This window comes from Leptinotarsa decemlineata, unplaced genomic scaffold (assembly GCF_025532065.1).
Source record: "Leptinotarsa decemlineata unplaced genomic scaffold, Ldec_3_MD MMD2_P_RNA_scaffold_9, whole genome shotgun sequence".
Taxonomy (NCBI): domain Eukaryota; kingdom Metazoa; phylum Arthropoda; class Insecta; order Coleoptera; family Chrysomelidae; genus Leptinotarsa; species Leptinotarsa decemlineata.
In genome coordinates, this window is record NW_027412536.1 from 18,620,960 (window position 1) to 18,627,178 (window position 6,219).

A 6,219-nucleotide genomic window follows, 5' to 3' on the forward strand; every position below is an offset into this window, starting at 1 on the left:
TTAGATGGTGCTTACCTACCTATCAACCTAAAAAGTTAACGTTCGTTACTGTTATACTAGTCATGTACTCTATTACTTATGTTATTTTTTAACGTGTTTTTTATTTACGTGCTAATATGTTGTCTAAAAACGTTTATGATTAGCATTTCTGATTTCGACTATAACATTGACGATTTATATATTTCGGGTGGGGGTGGGTGTGTATTACTCCGTTATAGATAGAGCTCACAGTATCGTCGTTCGTTCGTTCGTTCGTTCGTTCGTTCGTGTTGTAGTATCGACCTTTTTATTGAAAGTATATTACGATGATTATATCTTATCGAATATAACATTAATAACGTTCGTTATTATTCGAATGCCGTTTTCATCGAACACTTTTATAGGGATAATTTTTGAAAATGTTGATGCTATTAGAAGCGTCGGTTCTTGGTTATAGTCGTGTATGAAGGTAGACACGAGGTCTCTTCGATGCCCTATTCACTCGTGTATTTATCGAGTATTATCGGCTAATGTATCATGTTTCTATAGACAGTCGCGCCTATGATATTTATTCGAAGGTTCCTTCCAGATCATCGATTACGAGTATTTTCGGAAAGGAATTGTCTGGAGTTACGTCAAAATCATCAATACTTCATATTTCATTGTAATTTACTGTGAGTTGTCGAGGTTTAATATTAGCTTTTTCTTATCAGAAAATATTTTCGGAATACGTAGAATCTATCCACGTTATTGTGCTAGTCGAAGTCTAAATAGGAAACCGGCATTGATTTCGTAAAGAAGTTGATGCGAACATTTCGACAGCAGAATGGAAGCCGTCAATATCGTGTCTAACGAGAATGTCGAGCGTTCAGTCTCCCGTCCGCCTGTGCTTCGACCCAGAATATTTAAACAAACGGAACACCAGAGGACTACATCATTCTCTCTAGACGCCTAACGAGTGTAGCATCTATCTTCCGAGAATATATTGTCAGTTGTTTTTTTACTATGGCAGACATAGAAAATCAGAATTCTTCGGCTTCGGCTAATTCATCTTCGTCGCCGCAGGCACAGTCTACTGCGAAGAAAGAAAAGAAAGTTAAAAATCCAAGAAGTAAACCTTCTCACCCACCTACGTCGGAAATGGTTAATAACGCTATTAAAGGATTGAAGGAACGGGGTGGTTCCTCTTTACAAGCCATAAAAAAATATATTGCGGCGAATTATAAGGCTGACGCAGAAAAAGTGGCACCTTTCATCAAGAAATATCTTAAATCTGCGGTTGCTTCCGGATCATTAGTACAAACTAAAGGAAAAGGTGCATCGGGGTCGTTCAAATTGGCATCGGCATCTTCTGGTTCGGCAAAACCGTCGGCTACCGAAAAGAAAACGTCCGGTACGGCCGGTGCGAAGGCCAAAAAACTCCCGTTAAACGCGTAGCTGGTGAAAAAGCTAAAACCGGCAAGAAGGCTGCTGCATCACCGAAAGGTAAGAAAGCCTCTCCGGAAAAGAAAGCGGCTGCCGCAGCCAAGCCTAAAAAGGTAACTGCCGAGGATAAAAAGACCGTCGCTTCTAAGGTTTCGTCCGCGACTTCTGCTAGTAAAACCAAGTCTCCTTCGAAAGCAAAGAAAACTAACAAAGGACCAACAAAAAAGCCGAAAGCACCCAAACCGAAAACCGCGAAAGCGACCCCTGCATCGGCATCTTCTCCGAAAGCCAAAAAAGCTGCCGCCTCTCCAAAAAAGAAGAAGTAAATTCTTCTATCAGTTGACTTCTCTCTCCGGCGACGAAGTCTAAGAAAACAAATGGCCCTTTTCAGGGCCACAATTTTTTTTACAAGAATTCGTATATAATTCAACTGTCCAACAAATATATAAATAAATAGTCAGAACTACCTACCTAGCCTATCCCTATAAACAGAAAAAAAATAGATAAATAATATTTCTTCCGCCGCCGCCGACTATCGAATTGATATGAATCGAATAATTTCGTAAAAGAGTAAAAATTAAAAAATATTGCTCTGTCTTTCTATTTCATTGAAATATGTCTTGTGAACAGTTGACTTATTTTCTGATATTGGGATCGTTTCAGGAAAATGAGTCAAAATCATTTCGAGGTTTCCAAACTAAGGGTGTTCCATTTGAGAAATCACTGATTTTTATATCTTCAGAATTACTCATCGACTCCTAATACCTCGTTCATCATTTTGGAAATGTTACTCCTCCTACAAGACGACGGAATGTAATATTTTGATGAATCAATAATAGCTTATGTATTCTATGAGACTTGTTTTCAATTTTATAGGGAAATGGCTCGAGAACCGAATAATACCTACTTTTTCTGTATAAACGATCGAATATCTCGAGAACGATTCATTTTTGGTATAGGGTATATTACAAAAAGTCACTCGAGATTTATGCCAGGTATTCAAAAATATGAATCAGAGGAAATTTACGAAAAGATGGTGATGTTATGAGCGATCTTTCATTCAGTGATCGCTTGTTTTTCGTTATTTATCTCAGCCGTTTCTAAAAATGATCTTTTCGAAAGATTCGTTTCGGAAAGTAAAATTTCAGTATTATAATCCATATTTGGATCATACTGAACATGTTCTGCAAACACCCGTGATTTAATATTTACGTGATGCGAGTTATTGAAAATATCATACATTCATTCATTCATTCATATCTATCGATAAACGAATTCTTTCATCAATTGCATTTTGTGGTTCTGAAAAGAACCTTTTTTTTGTATATATTTTCAATATATATTGGGATATATATATATGAAATTAAGCTCGTTCTCCGCGTATTCTCCTTGCTAACTGAATGTCTTTGGGCATAATGGTAACGCGCTTGGCGTGAATGGCGCACAAATTCGTATCTTCGAAGAGTCCTACCAAATACGCCTCGCTAGCTTCTTGCAAAGCCATGACGGCTGAACTTTGGAATCGTAAATCGGTTTTGAAATCTTGAGCGATTTCTCGAACTAAACGTTGAAAGGGTAATTTCCTAATCAACAATTCAGTACTCTTCTGATAACGTCGAATTTCTCGGAGAGCAACAGTACCGGGTCTGTAACGATGAGGTTTTTTAACACCTCCCGTAGCCGGTGCACTTTTGCGAGCTGCTTTAGTAGCTAATTGTTTTCTCGGAGCTTTACCTCCAGTCGATTTACGAGCGGTCTGCTTGGTACGAGCCATTTTCAAAACCTATTGCGAATTGTAACGAACGAAATGTATACCGAACGATAGACGGACAACATATGAACTGAGTCGGCTTATACACGCCAACTATTATATACCATCTAGACGAGACGCCATTGGTCCGATTTCCAGTTGTGGGCGGAGTCATGAAATTTAACAAAACCCGACCGAGTTCGGTGTAGAACTTTAGTCGAAGTCTGTCGTTAGTATCACTAACAGTATTTCATTCGTATCGTGCAGTATATAATTTATTCTTAACATTCGAAATGACTGGTCGTGGCAAGGGAGGTAAAGGTTTAGGAAAAGGAGGAGCGAAACGTCATCGTAAAGTATTGCGTGATAATATCCAAGGAATAACGAAACCTGCCATTAGAAGATTAGCCCGTCGAGGTGGTGTTAAACGTATTTCGGGTTTGATATACGAAGAAACTCGTGGAGTACTCAAAGTATTTCTCGAAAATGTTATCAGAGATGCCGTAACATATACCGAACATGCGAAACGCAAAACCGTCACAGCCATGGATGTTGTATACGCCCTGAAAAGGCAAGGTCGAACCTTGTACGGATTTGGCGGTTGAATTTAATGCCTCCCCCTGTATTGTCCTTACCGTTTCCATAAAAAAAAGGTTCTTTTCAGAACCACAAAAGCTTATGAAATGAATTCGTGTGTATTTTTTTTATTTTTGAAGTAAGTCTCAGGTCAAGAAAGTAATACAAATCATGAAATTATGAAACAACAAAATTTAATTGACGCTCCGGAGGGGCGACTTCATTGATGATTCCAGTGGCGCATTTGCTTTTTCAGCTGCAGGAAAACCCGGAAAAACCTGCAGCAGCAGCAGCAAGCACCACATCATGTGAACATCTTGATCTACTAATGTCTTCTCTTTTATAAAACAAAATGTAGGGTATCTCCAGAGACTACAGTAAATTTAGAACATCGCCAGAACACTTAGTGACACGACTATCGTCAAACTTAATCGACCTCTGCCCTCCGGTAGCAAGCAGAATATCGGAAGCGTGAAATAAAAATTCAAATAGATATTTTGGCGAAATAACCCGAACGGAAAGTGTAGTGAAAATATAAAAGAACGGAAAGTGTAGTGAAAATTTAAAAGTAGCGGAAAGTGTAGTGAAAAACATAAATATACCGGAAAGTGTAGTGAACGTTTACTTCTGCCTTCCGCGAGGAACAGAATTTCGGAAGCGTGAAATAAAATTTGAATTGAATTTTGGCGAAATAACCGAACGGAAAGTGTAGTGAAAATATTAAAAGATAACGGAAAGTGTAGTGAAAACATAAATATAACGGAAAGTGTATGAAAGTTTACCTCTGCCTTCTGGGAGCGAGCAGAATTCGGAAGCGTGAAGAAAATATTTCAGATGGAAACTTTGGCGAAAATAACGTGAACGGAAAGTGTAGTGAAAATATAAAAGTATCGGAAAGTGTAGTGAAAACATAAATATAACGGAAAGTGTAGTGAACGTTTACCTCTGCCTTCGGCGAAAAGCAGAATATCGGAAGCGTGAATAAAAAATTTGAAATGGAAATTTTGGCGAAATAACCCGAACGGAAAGTGTAGTGAAAATATAAAAGATAACGGAAAGTGTAGTGAAACATAAATATAACGGAAAGTGTAATGAAAGTTTACCTCTGCCTTCGGGAGCGAGCAGATTTCGGAAGCGTGAAAAAATATTTCAGATGGAAACTTTGGCGAAATAACGTGAACGGAAAGTGTGGTGAAAATATAAAAGTAACGGAAAGTGTAGTGAAAACATAAATATAACGGAAAGTGTAGTGAAGTTTACTTTTGCCTTCGCGAGCGAGCAGAATATCGGAAGCGTGAAATAAAAATTTCAAATGGAAATTTTGGCGAAATAACCGAACGGAAAGTGTAGTGAAAACAAATATAACTGAAAGTGTAATGAAAGTTTACCTCTGCCTTCTGGGAGCAGCAGAATTTCGGAAGCGTGAAGAAAATATTTCAGATGGAAATTTTGGCGAAAATAATCATGAACGGAAAGTGTGGTGAAAATATAAAAGTATCGGAAAGTGTGGTGAAAATATAAAAGTATCGGAAAGTGTAGTGAAACATAAAAAGTAACGGAAAGTGTAATGAAAGTTTACCTCTGCCTTCTGGGTGCGAGCAGAATTTCGGAAGCGTGAAGAAAAAATTTCAGATGGAAATTTTGGCGAAAATAATCATGAACGGAAAGTGTGGTGAAAATATAAAAGTATCGGAAAGTGTAGTGAAATATAAAAGTATCGAAAGTGTAGTGAAAATATAACGGAAAGTGTAATGAAAGTTTACCTCTGCCTTCTGGGAACGAGCAGAATTTCGGAAGCGTGAAAGAAAAAATTTCAGATGGAAATTTTGGCGAAATAATCATGAACGGAAAGTGTGGTGAAAATATAAAAGTATCGGAAAGTGTAGTGAAAACATAAAATAACGGAAAGTGTAATGAAAGTTTACCTCTGCCTTCTGGGAGCGAGCAGAATTTCGGAAGCGTGAAGAAAAAATTTCAGACGGAAATTTTGGCGAAAATAATCATGAACGGAAAGTGTGGTGAAAATAACGGAAAGTGTGGTGAAAATATCGGAAAGTATAGTGAAATTTTCGCCAAAATTTCTCTTTGAAAATTTTTTATCACGCTTCCGAAATTCTGTTTGCTCCCATTAATTCAAGTATCGTCTCACCGTCTCAACTCATATGTTGTAATGGCGAGAAAGCGGTATAGGCCTTACACAAATTTTCACTACACTTTCCGATAAACATTGTAATCGAGACGTCCTGTTGTCAGAACGTTATCCTATAATATTTTAATATATCGATCGATATGCGTATTCATGTCTGATACAATATCATATCGACGGATATAAATTATATTGACTAGGACTATACGAAAAGTGGAAAAAACCGAAAGTCGCGTAGGGTCCCGTCAGCGTTAACGGAAAACGGGCGATGTGCTCGAAACGCCGCTATAGGGGGATAGGTACGTTTCGAAACGGATCGAAAACGCTTCCTCTATAGTATCGG